The sequence below is a fragment of the Calonectris borealis genome, chromosome 18, assembly GCF_964195595.1.
Source record: "Calonectris borealis chromosome 18, bCalBor7.hap1.2, whole genome shotgun sequence".
Taxonomy (NCBI): domain Eukaryota; kingdom Metazoa; phylum Chordata; class Aves; order Procellariiformes; family Procellariidae; genus Calonectris; species Calonectris borealis.
The window spans coordinates 15,629,081-15,648,204 of record NC_134329.1 but is presented as its reverse complement, the minus strand read 5'-3'; the positions used below and the strand labels follow the sequence as shown (position 1 = coordinate 15,648,204).

The 19,124-nt window shown below is 36.1% G+C and overlaps 1 protein-coding gene across 1 annotated transcript in view; it reads right to left on the bottom strand.

The window, feature by feature from the left end:
- The window catches only part of RIMBP2 (RIMS binding protein 2), a 116,479-nt gene extending 98,618 nt beyond the window's left edge, over nt 1-17,861 (bottom strand). The window contains exon 1 of the mRNA XM_075168123.1: nt 17,730-17,861. The gene's annotated coding sequence lies outside the window, so the exon portion shown is untranslated. The remainder of the gene's footprint in view (nt 1-17,729) is intronic.
- Between the last annotated feature and the right edge of the window lie 1,263 nt (nt 17,862-19,124).

Sequence of the window (19,124 nt, the reverse complement as noted above, 5' to 3'; positions counted from 1 at the left end):
TTGTTTTCTTAGCTCTTTCATCATTCTTTCAGAAAGAGATCAAACTTTCTCTTTGCTAGAAATGTACTATTTGCTTCTGAGCACCGAGCCCTGTAAAATGTGGTTACAGTGTAGGCTTTATGGTCACTACAGAATACATAACATATTCAGGATGGTTTTTTACATGTATTCCTTTTATTTGACCTGTCGCTTGGAATCCTGTGTATCTGGATTCATGGAAAGAAAGAGCTCCTTCAGAGTAGTCCACAGCATGGTGATTCATGGTGACTCATCAGGGATCACAATTTATAATTTCAGTCCAAAACCTCAGCAGGATTCCCAAATAAACAAGATAGGTTATTTCATTTCTACAGGACTTCTAGGATGGGAGAAGGCTTTGTTTAATAACACTTTGGCACTCTAGAAAATCTAGGAGACATCCATTATTCAGTCAGCCAGCCTATAAAAATTACACGACTTTTAACACATTTTTTAATTGCTTTTAATTATTAACACTTACATTGCTCTCAAAATGACAAAGTGTCTCAGCTGGAGATATGGTTAAATTTTTAATAAGACTGGAAAGCAAAGCAATCATCTCAGACTGTGGATTTTAAACATACACAATATTACATGCATATGTGTTTTTATATATAACATTAGTTATATAAATATGTATGAAATCCTCTCTCTCTCTCAAATATATAAACATATATATACACACATATGTTTTCATGCATATATCCTTAACAAAATCTCATGATCGTGCTTTTCGGAAGGTAAAAAAGAGATTAAGCTCAGAAGGCTTTTGGGCTCCACAGGCTTGAACAAAAACAACTGCACAGACCCCTAAAAAAGCCTATCTTATCACATCTTTAATTTGTGGAATTTTGTCAGTTAGGAGAATGGTGAGGCTACTAGAAATCGTGGTGTAACAGGCTTGCTCACTACATATTTAATAGTTCTAATGGAAAGCACTCATTACAAAAAACCTCACATGAAGTGAATTATTTTATTCATGTACAAAGCCAGCTATCAATAACCTTGTCCATTTAAAAGCATTTCTCTCCAAACAGCTAGTTTGCCTTTTTTTTTTTTTTACTACTCCCTCAAATGTTAAATACCTTGTAATTCTACAATTTTAATTGGCACTGGAGATCATTAAATACAACATTTATTGCCCAAAACAGATAAGCTGCACCTATGTTCTCTCCTTGTCTCTCTGTGGCTCTCTCTTAGGACTTTTCCCCAACTTGTATTTTAACAACTTACCCAACTTTATATGCCAGATCTTCAAATTAATTCTACCCTTGTTCTGGGTTTATTAACCTTAGAAAGCAGAAGTAGGTTAAGTATAGCAACTTTATTTTTTATTGTACTACGGTTCTTTCTCTTATGATTTTTGCCAGAAAACTGAAATTTTCCTGGTGGTGTCACTATCAGATATCTTCCATTTTATATGACCTACTCATTTCAGATAAAGTTGATAGACATGTTTGCTGCCAAGCAAACCTTTTACCTTCTGAAGTTTCCAAACACCTGTTTTCAAAAACTCAGCTCTGTCTGCAATGTTAACCACAAAAGAGTAAATTAGCCACAACACTGCTAAGGCTAATGTCATTTGGTTGCCAAGAGACACCTTGAATATAATTCAGATTGACTCATAGCTGAAGACAGCCACCAGTAATACTGTTAAAACATCCCCACAGGCTTCTTGTTCCTTCTTTTCTAGAAAATCATTCACACAACTACAAAATAGTTGAAAATCTTAAGAGTACTAGAAAGCAATGAAGATAGTTCCCTCTACTATTCAGATATGGACACACCCAACTGCTCATGCGCAATCCCTTCTCTAGGAATCTTTCCCCCTTGGTCACTCACACCATCCTTTCAAAAGGATGTGTCACAATTTTGACCTCCCTCTTGCTATATCACGTTCCGTTTGAGCCCTGGATGAGCCTCAATCCTCTGATAGGAACCTTACGAGTCCGTAAATGAAAGCCAGACTCTCTATGAAGAACTTAAACCAGTTTGGAGAGCTGGAAGTACCTCATAACTCTTTAAGATATAAGAAGCTATTTATCATAGGCAAATAATGTGGAGAAGCTTGCTTCTCTCTTTAATGAGAATTAAGAGGCATCTTTCCTTAACAAAGGAGTGAGTCCTAGTTGTCCAACTTTCAGGACTTTAAGGAAATGGAAAAACTATGCAAGAAAGTAGGAAAACTGAGTTTGTTTCAGAGGAATGGAAAGAGAATAATGTTAATACAGTGCTAGCAAACAAGGTTCTAGTTTACTTCCGATACTTCTGAATACAACCTACAAACAATACTTCTTGCTTCAAATCCAAACAATAAAAAAACCCTTGTGTGACAACGAAAGCACAACTCCATGTGGACCAGAGATGATCAACCTGCTAAAATTACCTCCTGAAGTTGTAAAGGTGGGTCATAAGGGATTAATTACATAATTGAGAAATGCCCAGAATACATCTTGCCACTATTGTTACTTTTCCTATATTTAGGGGTTTTTTAACTTTTCTACATTGACTTCAGACCAAAGTATTGCCAAATTTTCAAACTAGCCAACATTTTATATACAGAGAAATAAGAACAGATTCTCTTATGAATACATTTTTGTCAGCTTTCTTTATCTTTTACTTACTCCCCACTTCACAGCCTTGGTTTACATTTCAGAATCTAACAGGAGCAGGGATTATTCCACTAAACCAAATTACAGGTATTAATTAATGGCTCTCGCTGTTTGCCAGCTCCTGCAAGCAGAAGGGCAGATAAAAATGTATTTACAGCAGAATTTAATTACCCATTTTCAAGCCACTGGCCTCCTGGCAAAAGTCTCCCAATGCAGTGCAGAATAGGACTTGGATTAAAAATTAATTTACTGTCAGCAATGATCTGCAATTTAATGGCTTAATCAAGTTTGCTATGAAATTGGTAGGGAGCTCTGGAGCCTAATATTGCCCCAGAGCCTGCTGCATCTAAAGACAGGTTTCAGAGATCCATAATGTAATCATCATCCAGCAAATCCAAGATCTCTCTCATATAATCAGGAACTGCCTCTAGCAAGCTTACTACTCACATTACAAAGTTATAGCTCATGGATTTGAAGTTCAGTGCATACATTTGACTATCTCCTTCTCTTCCAGCTAAATCTCCCAAAGGACCTGTATTTGCATGAATACCAAGATTAGCGTGTAAATACAGGCCAGTGCGTGACTAACACATTCTCTCTTGTCTTTTCAAATCATAACACAAATATAGAAAACTGTTAATAAAAAAAGACAAAAGGTTTTAACACACAAATGCTTCTTCTAGCTCTATTCAGAATTCTCCTTACAGTGGGCAGTACGATTACAGTTCTTTCCATAGGAGCACAGATGAAGATGGAAATAAGAGATTAAGACTTTGAAAATCACAGTTGAGATAAAATTAGCTATGAACTGAGCATTTTGTTTGTTAAAATTTTTAAATTAAAAGATCTTGATTATCTTTAAAAATAAAATCAATCCACTTTTTCTGCTAGAAGCCAACTGATAGAATAATAAAAGCTTAAGTGCTGAAATAGAAAATGTTATGCCAGAAATAGGGGGATAAAAACTATTCTCTTGAGCTTTCAAGGCCAGATTTTAATGATCTCAGAGGCTGAAACTTTTCAAAAAATATGAATAAGCTTCTCACATGGGGTGTTTAGCTGGGCTGAAATATTGCAAACTCTCTGCAAATTATCATCGGTTGTCAAAATATCCTGGGGGAAATTCCTAGAAGTGCTTTGAACACCATACCATCATAGCAGCTTACCTATTTTACTACTTTTTCCCTTCTAAGATTATGAATAATCCTTATGTCTCCCATTCTGTCACCCATCCATATTTACATCACATCTGGCACAATGCTACTAGTACATCCAAATGCTTCTTCTTGCAGCACTGAGGACTGCTTTTTTTTTTCTTTTTTTCCCATTTATTTCTTTTTTTTTTTCCATTTTTTCTTTTTTTTTTTTTTTCTTTTTTAAAAATAACCTCAAAGCTTTTCCCCCTCATTTATCTCAAAACAGAATAATACACAATACCTCTAAAGAAGCACTACATCACTATGTGGAATGATACTTTATATACTGAATTTGAGAAACATGGATGCAGAAGTTTTGGTTCTTAACACCTAAGTATGAAAATGAACATGGATACATTCACAATTGTACAGACAGGACCATTATGCAGTCCTACACCTTCACCAAAAGCTGATATTGCACAGGTGGCGGAAGAGTACGCTCCCTATTTATGGTTAAATGAAACTCATGGGTTAAAAATGATGAAACTTACATCTAAGGGAAGATCTAGTGCAAGTCTAAAAAATACCAAGCTTAAGTTCATTGAATCGCTTGTATCAAGAAAAAAATCTTAGCTAATAGCAAACTCTTGTAATAGTATTTAGGTTAGCGAAGATGCTGTTGTCAGAACTCAAGCATGCACCAAAGGTAAAACAATAGAATTCTGAAACACCAAACCAACCCCCCAAAAAAACCCAAAATGCACAGACATGATGAACTGCATGTTAAACGTAATACTGTGGATGTTTGAGTAGTGATCACTTGTATAATGTAATTGTTTAAATACAGGAGGTAAGCTGAAGAATGCATCTCCATAAAGAAAGAAAAGCCAAAGTCTTAAATCATAGTTTGTCATTCCTAGTAAGTCCTTCCTGTAGTATTTCTTAGCTGAGTTTACATACAATATATAAATTGACAGTAAGTCCTTTAATGAGCATGTTGAGAGTACTGCAACATGGAGTCAGACATCCAGAAATGTCTCATTAAGCATTTGACCACATCCATTCTAAAAGCAGAAAGTTATGAGAAAATTACTCTGTCTGTACCTTAATTAAAAAGGCTAATTAGGTTTTATTTGTAAGACTGAGCTTTAATCCTCTAGCCTCACATCCACTCAACTGAGTTACCAGCTAATAATCATTTCCTTAACATGTGTATAGATCACTGGACTTCTGATACATCATTTTCTTAACAAATGCATTGTTCCCATATATTCTACAACACTGCTTTGTTTAGTCATCTGCAATGACATGTTTCTCATACCATGAAAACTTCTTCAGAAGCAAGAAAACTCTACTTTTTTACTCCATTTCTAAAGGGTTTCTGCACATTCTGTTTTAAATTCTATAGGTCATGTGTTACAAGGACATGTTATGAAATATTATGGCATTTATTCTCTGAACTTTAAGTACGGGCCTGCCTCCAAAGGCTGAGAATACTGGCTGTTAAACTCCTCAGCATCTTAACAAATAAGTGTATACTTCATCAGAAAAGCAGGATGCTCATTCATAAAAAATATGCTAAAATCTCTTTTACAGCATTATATCTTTCCTCTGTCAACACAATGTGTGTGCTAGGATGGTTATGCTCATCCAGAAACTGCACATTACCAGAGCACATGTACAGATCTTAGAGCATGCAGCAATGATGGCAATGACAATACTAGTGGGCTCCAGTTGTTACAATTGTTCTAATAATCATTTCCCTGCTCATTACAATACCGTTTACAATTACAGCAGTGAATTGAAAACAGCAACTGCTACTTTCTAAACTCCCTTTTCTCATCCCAGACAGCACTTAATGGAACTAGCAGGCCTAAAAATTCACTCCACACATCACAACTTTAGTGCCTGATCTAACCTTGGTTTCTTCACTTACACATCTGCAGCCTGGATTGTTTCTCTTCTCTCCACAGTAGTATGCCTAGCATTATATGCATGCTGTATTGCCACAGGTGATTTTTTTTGATCCCATCACAACAGCAAACTGGATGTTTTCAAACTTAAATTTTTCTGGACCTTGACCTAAATTTTTAAACTGTCAACTATTCAAATACAAGTTACGCTCTCTCAAATAAAGTTAAGCATGCTGGATTTCCTTTCAACATGAGAAAGTGGTAGGCATAATGCTTTGCTTTGTAAATTCAGAACAGAATTTTCTTTCTGTGCAATCATCTTCAAATTTACACACTGAATTCCTTTCTAAACAGCTGCAGAGGGCTTGCTGTTAAGAGCAGGCAACAGCAAAGCCCGCCCCCATCTCAAGTGGGAAGCTAGGCTGCAAACCATCAAAATGCCAAAGGCACAAAACAGCAAGCTTGTCCCAATTTCTTCATGTTATTTTGGTATACTTTAAAAAAAAACAACAACACATAACATTAATTATAACCTTTCAAAAGTGTTTTCCTTTCCCCCAAACTGTTAAAATTTAGCAGAACTGCAGCCAGAGTTCTAATAAAACTATTTTTAGCCTTTGTTACGCAGAGAACATCATGAAGAGTCTCATCTTTCTATTAATGCAAATGTATTTAAGCAGTCAGTGCAGGAAACTTTAAAATATGCTAATCACTGTTTCTTCGGACTCCAGTCTCTAATGTCTTTGCTGATGTGTACATATCACAGGCAAGCTAAGTAAAGGGAACACTGTCATTTAAAGTGTCAATAGGTATTCACAGCTCCATAAAGTGACAGCCACATGTATCTTTTATTGCCACATTTATATTTTTCATAATTTTCCACATTCAACATCCTTTTAATATATAATGTTCTTATTTTCTGGTGACTGAGCTGAACTGCCACGGTGTGTTATAAATGGAAATGCTTTTGATAATCACATGCACTGTTTTTCTTCTTAAAGTGATTCAGCGCTGATGAAAGGGGCCAGACTGACGGCCTTGCAGATTGGAGTTCCCTGTTAATCCACAAAGAAAACAAGGCACTGTCAGGGCAGTAGCTGGGCCAGCTTCCCTCCAGTACATCTCCATTTAAATCCGTAAGAGAAAAAGAAAAAAAACCAACATACATATCGCATCTCTAAGTCACAGTCTGACTCTCCCTGCTCATATCCTTGGCCTTGCTTCTTATTTTTACTAGCAGAGAAAGTAACCAAAGAAAGCAATGCATTTCTGGGATTGGACTGCTGCCCATGAGCTGCTTCACAGCACACCTTAAATCTAGCAGCGCCAGCACACGCATCTTCAGCTTGTAGTTAAAAGACTACATGAATTTATCTAATAAAGCATTGAGGTAAAGTTACTGGGTCTTACTTGGCTTCAGCATTCTTCTGAAAGCAAGAGGTTCTCATCTGCTGGGTGTCCCATCAGGAATGACAGATATTTTCTTCAGCAGGTTGCTATGATAAGGACAAACCTACCCAAAATAGATGTATGTAACTCCCAATTTTGTCACTATTATTTATGAAAATGAATATATATTTTATTAGCAATGTGGCCAAAATATTGGAAAATATTATTTTGGATTTTACTTATCTACCATACAGGGTATAGCAGCAAGCGTCACATCTGAAAGACAAGGCCTAGACACTTGTCTAAACCACCTGCTAACTCCTAATCTATAAAACTGAACTAGAAATTTAAAGAACAAAGGCCCTTTTTTAATGACACACAAATATGTCAGCAATTAAGGGAGAATATGCTAGCATAGAAATTAATAAACAAATAAAACCACAGGATTTTAAAATACCAAAAGTAGCTCAGCCAGAATACTTAAAACAGAGCTACATGGCTTAGTCATATGGCTACATGAATACAACAGAGTGATGCGGCCAGAAACAGGAGCGTTTCATTGTGCGATGATAGCTGTGAGTCTAACAGCTTCCTCAGACACCCTCCTACCACTGCAAGTAAGATCCTAAGTAAGATCCTGCCTGCCCACAGGGAACTAGGAAACTGTTAGTAAAGAGATAATGGGTCATCCCTTCTTAATAGATACCCAGTGATATAGCTGTTTTCTTATCTCAATAAAATTTCATAAATAATATTAGCCTTGGATTTTTGTAAAAGATAAAATCCCATTGAAAGGAATTCTCTAGTCTTCTTTGGAAGCACTGGCTGTGCCTAGAATTGCATTTTGTCTTCTGTTAACTGAAATGATGCAGCTGGTAAAGTACATTTCAAGTGTTTGCATTCATTTTTCTCCAGGTGAAGATGCTTATGCCATTTTTTTCTGGAATTTCAACTACAAGAAATGATCTGCAAATTTTCACGGCAACTACACAAAACATGCCATCTCCTGTTAAAGAAGGAACCAGGAAGTTTCAAAATCTATTCACGAGTGGTCTTAATATAGTGTGCTTTGCTTTGCTCTGTTCCTTTATGACTACATTTCACATTTTATGAATTCTAAAAACCCACATAGAGAAAGAGTTAAATCATATTTGCCTTGCTGAAACGAATAGTCTCAATTACGTCTTTGAGACCATGCATTCAGGCCAAGATACTTTTGGCTCTATATAAGCGTATTTTTAAAACGTGTTGCTAATTATTTATATTGCTCATGATCTCCTTGCTATGCTAAGCACGACTCATTTCCGTCGTCCACCCACTGCCTCTCAGGTAACGATGAACTAATGGTTTGAATGTGTCTGAAACTATTACTTTTTTTAAGGAGGAAAAAAATTAACCAGTGCAGCTGCTTTGGAGGAACATTCAGTGAAATCCAAAAATGAGATCTCACTGTCAGTAGATTTGAGAAGCAAGGTACTTACATTGCAACTTTCCCCCAAATACAGAAAATCACCTATCAAGGTTTCTTCAAGAGCAATGCAGGTACCTTATAGACAGCTGTTTGCATAAGGAAAGAGAGAACATCCCAAGTGATGATTGCTTCAAAACTGTTTGTTTTAACCAATGTAGTTAATTTCTGGCCCTCCAAAATAAAATAAACCATACCAAGGCCCCAAATGGTGTACCAATACTGGTATATATTCGCCAATGAGAGAAAAAGTGGCCATTTACACAGAGCACGCTGCCAAATGTTACTGAGCTTGCAGTCCAGCATATAGCTGGTGGTTGACCCTCTCCCAACATGACAGAAAATGGTAAGGCTGATGGGCACACTTCCATGCTAGTTAGCATGTCTTTACACAGAATAGGTATTTACACAGGTTAGCTACAACTGTACACACAATTTGAGAGCCCTGTTCTGCAAAATCTTATGCTTATTGAAGTATATTGTGAGCTATCTGCAACATCAGTGGAATCGCTTGTGCCAATTACTTACAGTGGTAAAATAATAACTAAGTATTGCATATACTTTCACACACCTCACTATATAACTGCAATCTTGCATGCTGCCAATGCGCACTGGATGTTTTCAAGTGTTTGAAGACACTCGGAGCTTCATACACCCAATCTTAATCAATTAGAAACAGAACCGGAATGCTCCTTTGGAGGACAGAATCACAACTGCTGCTTCAAATCAGAGATGCAGTCGCAAAACCATTTAAACAGACAAGCAGAAGTTTCTATGCCTTTAGTAAACCGGTCTTGTTCAACTCCCAAATTCATTCTATTCTCATCATGGTACTTCATGCTGAGAAAGTAACTTCCACTATTTCCCCAATATAAAGCGAATATTCCAGGTTGCAGGAATGTTTGCTGAAGGACAATGCTGAGGACTCCAGCACTTTCAATTTTAACTTCAGGTTAATTTACCATAAGAATTAAAAACTCTGGAACTGTAGTTTGTAGTTATGTAGTTACTCCTAATCTAAACACAAACATTCTGCATGACTTATCTTGTCAGTTTTAAACTCTTCATAGAGGGACTTTTTTTTAAAAAAAAAAAAAAAAACATTTGTCAGTAAAGCGCCTTTGCATTTGGAATCTGTACTAAGATCCCCAAACATAGATGCAAATACAGAATCTGTGCATATAAAACATGCATGAGCACTAAGCACAGGTTAAGACAGGAATTTGTAAACTTCAGCACACAATAATATGCTCCTGTTCACACATCTCAGTTTTCTGGTTATGTCTGATGAAAGAGGACAGCTCAGAAATACAGTTTTCTATATCTTTTTGACATTCAATACACTTTTCGCCAATACGTCTTTTATCTCTGATGTACACCACAGAGCCATGGGCTCATCATAGGCTCTAATAACCATATTCAGAAAGGGATTTCATTTAAAATATCTTTCTCCCAGCTGTGCTGCCTTTACAAAGTGCTGTACGCTTTGTACAGCATTTATATAAACTGGATTTTTGATCCAACACTTCCAGTGTTTTTTAGCCAGTTACAAGTCTGGTAGCTTTGAGCAGCCTTCTTGCTGCAGATCTAATCACTAGTTCCTCTCCAGGAAACAGAGTGAAAAGTTTGGTCAAATAATGATCTAGTCTACATTTATATGCTGTTAGAGAACAATTTGATTATATATAGAGGTAAGGCTGCATTTTGCTTGCACTACTCATATTATTAGCCCTGCTGACTTCAGTGGTACTACTGGTAATCATAATTTGGCCTGTATTATGTGAAAAAAAGAAGAACACCAACGCTAGCAAAAAGACTTGCAGATATTTAGAAATGTAATACAGACCCTTCTGGCTTTAGGTCATCAGTTTTAACAGAACAGAGATTCTTTTGCCACCCAGTCACTCATTGGAGTAGTGATTGCAATCTTTGGACAGATGAAGGCTGCTAACGAGTCTCTTAAACATGCATTAGAGGATTCAGCCTAGTTCAGTTCGAGAACTAGAAGACAACTGCAAGTTGAAGAACCAGTTGTTTCATGACATTAAAGCCAGGAGCAAAATTAGTATTAAATGGTTAGTTTTTTGGAAGCCTCAGCAGAGAGGCTGAGATAGCTCTAGACCTGAATATGAAACAACCAACAACAGAGCTGTTACTGCTGTTGCTACAGGAGAAAGCTTTGATATGCACTATCATTTTCATCATCTGGGTTTGTTGTAATAACTATTTGAAGGTAAAATATAAATTCTCATGCATCCTATAAAAAGTCTATCATCAGTCCCCTAAATTCTTTGTAAATTAAATCTCAAGCCAAAATCAGATAGCCATCACCTAATTCACCTCTGAATTCAGTAGTAACACCACTGAGCCTAGAGATTTTAGTATGGGGTTTAAGTTTAAGGCCTGTATTTTTTCATATCACCTGAATAGTCTGTCACCAACCAATTTACTGGACAAAAAGCCTTGCAAATGAAGCTACTACAAAATTCTGCAGTCTGATCCATTAGGACAAAAGTTAATTAAATCACGTTCTCTCCTCAGACCTACGATTTTGTCTTAAAGATGATTGAACAAGAAGCAAATGTAATTACAATAGGAAAAAGTATAAGCAAAAAATTTAATCTTATCATGTGTTTCAGAAAAATGAAGTAATAAATCACCTTGCTCCGTAAGCCTTTTGTTTTGCTGTTACTGATAACACACTGCGATTCTTTAGCTTTCTAGTCAGATACAAGTATTACATTTGTTGAGGCAATTTAGAAGGAAACTGGGACTGTGCCAATGGACAGTACATTTAGGAGAAAGATAATATACACAGTTAGGCTTATGCAGATGGCGTCCTTTCACAGAGCAATGAACAGAACACCGGGTAGTGAGATTTATGAAAATCTAGACTACATCCATAAACACAAAATCAAGATTTAAAAATATATATATACTGTCTCATGAACAGAATCCCAACTCACATCCCAGGTTCAGAAAATAATTGTTTCAGGGGAGGTGGAACCTTTGAAGGTTTGCGTCACTGGTTGTTTGTTGGTTAGATGAATTTAAATGGCAGAGTACAAAATCCAAAAAGAAAAACCATGCCCTGCAAGCACTACCTGGGAGTAAGAAAATCTGCATTCAGTTCCTGAATCTATCTTTGAGTTTCTTTAGACATTAATTAGCTCATTTGTTCTGTTCCTTATAGAGGAACAGAGATAAGAATGTTTCATTGCTCTTGTCTGTTTAGATCGGATTCACTGCTTAGTTACCTCAGTTATACTGAGATCATTTTGGGATGCCTCCTAAACCTGCAGTCACAAAAAACGAAAGTTTAGTTTTTAATGTAAGAATCTGCATGGTTTGAATATATCATATACAATAAAGGTTATCAGAAGGCCTTACATTTGAATTTTATAATCCAGCAGGATTAATGGATGTATTCATGAGAGAAGTCAAAACTATAGACCTATAACACTTGAAAAATACATAGCATTTTTTTCCAGAATCATAACAAGGCAGCATTGCATCCAGCACAGGCAAAACTGCCCTGAGTCTGCTAAAGGCCTGACTCACCTATGCTCTTTTGAACATCTGAGCATGCCTCATCTCTCCAGAACTCCCTTAACAGCCACCACCATGCGCGTAAACCACTCAACCCCAGGCAGCAACAGCAACAGTGCTTGAGTGTACCTGCTCCTAGCTGGTGCCCCTCCTGGTCTATCCTGACTATGGCCCTGAATAGTCCACAAAAAAGATGGAAACTATGTTACAAGAGTGTTTTTATTAAAAGTCATTTTTAAGTCAACAATCTTTTTAAATGGAGGGAGCAAGAATATTATGTTCTAGGGAAGAAAGAAAAAAGGTCAGCCTGCTTTCATGGCTATTAATTTAATCCAATCTTATACTGGACATGTTTCATGGTTTGGGGCTTTAAATATCTTTTACTGCTTTCACTCATTCAGGAATGTAACAACCTGCTTGAACTCTGATTAGAAAAAAATGTTTTTTAAAAACACATTAATATCTATTTTTGATGAAAGTTCTTTCACAGCCTGCAGATAGGAAAGACACTTATTATGCTGGCACTGTATCAACAAAATCAAAACAGAACTCTACATTTTGCACAGGCAATAGTTAATCTAGACAATATAATCAGAAATGGAAGGATATATAAGTCATTCCATTGATATGGAGAAGAAAATCGATGATGGAATAGTAAAAGGAAATAAACTATTAAAACAGCTCATTGGCACTCAGTGCTTTATGTTTAAAAATGCTCAAAAGAGACCCAAAATGATAAAAATTCAAATCCATTATGATTAACTTCAGCATTTATCAAAATCCAGATACTGGTTTTGGCCATAGATATTGTTGCTTTCACTGCTAAAAATCCCATACACGTACAGAGCACAGGAAAGATAGCTCACCTTAAAAAGTTCCTTTCATAGAGCTAGCTATCTAGGCTAAACACAGTACTAAGTATTGTATCAGAAGCATTCATGTTCTTGATTATTACACTAATGTCCAGCCTCATTGTTCTGCCATCATTAAGAGACTGCAAACCATCTCTGAATAGCAAGCAATACTCAAAATACTTACGAATTAAAAAATATTTTTTTTTCCTTTCGGCCCAGTTTTTGCCTATTATTATAAACATTGAGTACTCTGACTTCAGTAAACAATGAATCTAAGCGAATGTTTGGGAAGCATGACAGATTCCTGTTTTGCACAGAGGCAAAAAGGCTTAAATGTGTACAGTGTGTATTTTAGAGAAAACCACGTATTGCAAAAGACTAAAGCAATTACAATTTTTCCATCATGAACATGTGATAGAGGGCTATATCTCAGCAAACTGCTGTTATAGACATTCTGCTGACATGTTGCTACTATGGTGAAAGTGGCATTATACTCACACTAATGTCCTTTTTATCAACCTCAGTTCAGAATTCAGAGCACTTTAATTTACAATCAGGGAGCTGCACGTCATTCACTGCAGCTGCAGGCAGTGTCAAATGCTGCCGTTGCCTGGTAACTAACAGGTAACTGGTGCGAGTCTGTTATATTTACATACACAGAAAGCTAATGACAGAAGACGAAGGGAACATTTGTCTGTAGATAAAAAATTTGGTCCCTGTTTACTAAAAAACAGGATTTCCTCTTGCAGTAAAACCACTGCTGAAACATACAGTACCAGAATGAAAAAATGCATTTATTTCTTCTGATCCTCAGTGTAAATGATTAAAAGTTATTGTTACTGATATAGCTGCGGCAATTCATTAAAAATTAAATAGGAGTGAACAGTATGTTAAAATTTAGCCCCAAAGTACTGTAACTACAGTATGAAAGAAACATTATTTAATATTTTGTTATGAAATTTTCATCCTGGCATCAGAGTATCTAGCTCTCTCATTATCCGTACTACAACACTATGTAAACAATAGTGTTTTAAATAGAGGCTGGATTGGGTGTCCAAAGTTCACCCTTTATAATAAGGCTGCTACTGCCCAGCAACCACTTAGATCCCCTTAAATATTGACAAACCGAGCAGTGAGAACAGACTCTGAACGGACTCAAAGACACAGTCTACACTGGACTGAAACGAGCTGCTGCAAATAATCATTTCCCTATTCTATTCTCAAGACCCTAATCCGAACTACTGCTTTTTATTTTACAGCACAACTTCATGCTTCTTGAAAGCATGAATTATTTGTGTGAATGAAATTAACAGCAAAATTCCCACTAATTTCAATGGCATCCCATTTTTGCCTCAAGTTGGTCTTTTTTAAGTGTTCTGGGTCTGGGTCTACAAACAACTACCTAACTTCTCAAATGCCTTCTGTTAAGGGAACTTCTACACACAACGTTAGAAGATTGACTTCACTTTTTTACCAGAAATGTCTTTCACGAGACCTTAACATTCAGTTCACATCACAGCTATGTAATTATTCTTTTCAAAAGCAGAGATGCAAAGAAGGCATTAACAGCCGTTCAAAATATCACATTTATGCACTTTTCTCTTGTCATATTAAATATAATTACTTCTGATGCAATCAAACTCATATCCTTCAAATGGATAAATCCAGCACCAAATTTAGAACCTCAGTCTTCAAATATCAGGCTCTTAAAGCAAAGTTTTAAGCCTTTACTCTCAATTCAGTGAGGTACAACGTAAGAATAGTGAGAACATTAGGTTTAAAAATGGTACCTTTTTATGAATTTTCTTTAAATTATTCTGTTAGTTATTGGTTGCAAAGTGCTTTGAAGATCAAAATGAAATATGAACTACATCTTGTAACTCAGTCACCAAGAGATGTGGGTCAAGCAACTGACCAACATCCTCAGAACACATTAGCATTGGAAAATAAATCAGTATCTTATTTTTCATAACACCTGCCAGTCCTGAAGGGTCTAAAGGACTTACAGTATGCACATATTCTTCACACAGATGTGGACATACATGCTTTTAGGATGGCACAATAGCTCATTTTTTAAATGGGAGAGTATACAGTAGTAGCAAATATTCATATGTGCAGGTCTAGTTATAAGATCAGGTCTTGTTTAAATACAGGTATAGCTTCAATTATGCAATAATGAATTGCAGTCAACTCTATGCTATAAAGCATGCTTATAGAACAAACCTTTATTAGCAACTCCTTATACGTTAAAAGTAATACAGTACGTTCTCCATAGAATTTAAGAACATCACCTACAATCATTAAGATAATCTACAGAAGGATACCACACAATACCAAACATGATTTTAGTATTCCCTGCTGTATACTTTTCAAGAATCTATTGTTTGAACTCACTAAAAATGTAATGGGGCCATTTTGTAAGGACAGGTATATATAATCAATAATCATGAATAAGGAAAATTTATGCATGTAAGCAAGCATCCATTCGTATTTAAATAATCATAGGATAATTTAGGTTGGAGGACTCTGGAGGTCACTTAGTCCAACTTCCTGCTCAAAGCAGGGCCAACTTCAGAGCTGGATCAGTTTGCTCAGGGCTTTCACCAGTTGAGATTTCCATCTCTCCAAGGAAGGAAATTCTACAACCTCTCTGCAAAATGCGCTGGTGTTTGACCACCCTAATTTTAAAGATTTTTTTTTCCCTTAGATCTAATACTTACACATCACTCAAAGAAGTACCACCGTAGTAAACATATTTGCTAAAATAAAGAGTACCTTAAGACTGATAAAATCATCTGTATCTTTGGCAAGGAGAATTCAGAGCAATAGCTGCAAATGATGGGACATAAAGAGGTCTAGGGAGCACATTTCAACTTTGAGGTTTTGCTTTATAAACGGAATTTTTAAAAATATAATTGTTTTAGCACTGGAGAGTAATGTTATTCTATCTCATTTGAAAATAATATTTCCCTGTAAAACAGCACTAGGTTGAGAAACAAAGCCCTGAAGTTGGTATCTAAATGGAAGCTCTGGAACTTGTAGTTTACTCTGTTTCAGGTAATTCTGAACTCAGACAACAGAAATGGCTTATGCTACTTCATCTTGAACTAGTAAGTCTAAACACAATTTCGGATGCTTTCCTCTTGATAAGGAAAGAACAAGTTTTTAACACAATTTGGTTCACTGCTAACAGATGATAGACAGATGTTCCCTTGCCAAGCCATGAAGTTTTGACTTTTTTTTTACATTCAGAAGCAACTGTTCTCCTTCTACTAGGACTAAATAATAAGCAACAAATAAAGGCAATGGAGAGTTCCAAACTTATCAATATTACTTGCTTCACTATCATTATTGAATCGAGTCAGTCAGTTGTGTTTTTTTCAGTGTTTCTGAAATGATAAAATATAGACAGTTTCTGCAGTTCTAGAAGTTCATACAAGGATTCTCATGACCCGGTATTATTATGCACTATTAAGTGCTAGGATTTGTTTCTGCTGGCAGTAGCACGAGCACCAGTCACCTGGCCATCGCTCACTCCCCATAGGCATGCTACACTTTCTAAATGTGCCATTACAAGTGCTTCTGCAGCTGTAGAAGGAATTGCATGAGGAACTGATCTGTGCTAAAAATAATGCTGGGGTGGGCAGGGGGAGAAGTAGCTTGATTAAGCAGGCACTTCTATGAAAAGGAAAACCGTGAAATTATGGCTTAGCTATCTCGGGCAACTGGCAAGTTTTTAGAGGATAACCCTGTACACAGTAGATCTCCTCCTCTACTCATTGAACTGCTTTTACTGCTGAAAATTGACTCCAAAATTCAACTCAAGACAACTAGTTCAATCTAGTTTCTCCAAAAACTTCCAAAAGCTTGTCGTCCTTCTTCACAATATTTTTGTTTTCATTGCCAAGTTTAAAAAAAAACAAAAACAAAAAAGAAAATAAATCACACCTATTATAATTTCACAGTCCAAAAAGAAGTAAATTCCTTGGTGTAATGAAAGCAAAAGCAGATAAAACAGCTATTAATTATAGGAAACAAAATGTAGTGTTCCATCTGCAACTCTGATTCTAAAAAGAAACAGAAATTTGTCCATTTATGTATTCAAATGTCTTTGTACTTGAGTGAAAGTACTTTATCTAAAAGTAAGAATTCAAGGCACCTCATTGGCATACATATTCCTCTCTGGAAGTCGTTTTCAGGTACACTAATATTATCCTGTGTTAGCTTTTATATTCAAAGGACCCTTCTAAAAGGTTCTTCTGTGACTGCAAAAGGTGCCTGAAAATCAGAACGCATGCAAACACACAGAAATCCAACTGGAAAAAATCTGCTAACGTTCAGAATCAAGTGCCAGGATGTATACACCAAAACAGATTGGAATGTGCTGATCATAACCATTAAGCACTGGATCCTGCGCTTTTGTATTCATGCATCCAGAACAAAGCATTGGAATTACTATTTACATCACATTTTTGTTTAATAAACTCTCATTTCATGCTTAAATTATGTCCCAAGTACATATATATATTATTTAAGTACTACTACCATTCTATAAGATTCAAAGAAATCGATACAAAATCTACTGCTATAAAGATTGTGGAGCTAGACCCTCCTTGTCCCAAATACTCCCCCTCAGAAAACCCCAACTGCCTGATGTTAATGCACATGCAAACAAAAAAACCCAAACAAACCAACCAAACAAACAAAAGAAGCAGCATGGACTGCAAAACTAGACTTATCTTTAAATTCATCAGTTGCCGTACAATAGTAAAAACAAAGACAGGACTTACTAAAAACTGCCAGTGATGATGCTCTTGATTTAAGGTGGTGACATGAGACTTAGAAATCTGGGTCTCTTCTAAAAACCGGGTCTGATCAAATATTTTCTGTGATGCTGCAGGCTGCAGACTTGATGGAGCATTTCCAAACTGTGTAGAATAATACAAAACAAGTCAAGCGACCAGTTTGTTAAAACTGCATTTGTACTAGCTGACTAGCACTTGCTCTTCCTATAACACAGCATGTTTCACTAACATGTTTTTCATTGCATGTGCCCCACAAAGCTGCTTTGAAGTGATGGTTAAATATACATTACATACAATAGAAGCCAATCTAAACTAATAAATTCAGCCTGGCTGAATAAACATTTTGTCAGGGCAGGCAACAAGACTGAAGTCCAACAAACCTCCAAAACAAGACTTAAATAGTATGGTCATTGGTCCCTTGCAGGAAATTAATTTCAGAGGGTAAACAAAAAAATTCAGTTTCAATATTTTCTCTATAAAATGTAAGGACACAGAACTAAGCAGAAAAATTCTGACTAATATTTATCATTAGAGTCTGCAAGTTTGTCAGAATATCTCTTTATATTAACAACAAAGTTCCAGCAAAGCTTATACAAAGTACCATTAGAAATCCTGGGGGGTTTTGCCAGCTCACTCACACAACTCACAGTGTTCCCTAGCTTAAGAGGGATCATTAGGTTTGATACTTCAAATTTTTTTGGATGGAGTCAGCAACATTCTCAAATTCCTTTTTAAAGAAGGTTTGGGAACAACCACCTCAAATACACTATATTTTCATGTAAATATAATTTGAAATGCACATGTTTCTGAGGAACCTTAGAAGATCCTGATTTTGGGATAGTTAAAACCACTTAATTCTTTGCTTAGCATTTTCTGTTCTGGCCAACAATCAAACACCTTTTGCAAAATGACTCAATAAAGACCATACATTATTGAGATAGGCACAACCCAAAGTCACTGAAAGCAATGGAAAAACTCACACTGATCTTTGGGTAAGCTCCTAATTGTTTATAGTTTAGTTTCATAACCCAAGAAAAGATCCAATAAAGCAGTTCTCCCCTCGGGCAAAATCAGCTTCTCTTCCTTACACCATAAGTCAATCAATTTTAATACCACCTACAGCAAGTAAGAATCCTATGCATTTTAAGCTGCTTCTTCAGGAAACCTGAAAAATTATGAAAAAGTTTTTTAAAAATTAAAAAGGATTTAAAAAATAATGTAACATAGCATCAGCATTGTGACAGTTGAAAATGAATCAGTTTGCTGTAAAGTCTAGTATGAAATGCAATTAACTCGTTCTTCCTATTCCCAGAAGCAGCTTAGCAAATCAGTAAGATGATTACATATAAAGATACCTATGTGATTGTCCACTTCATGGAC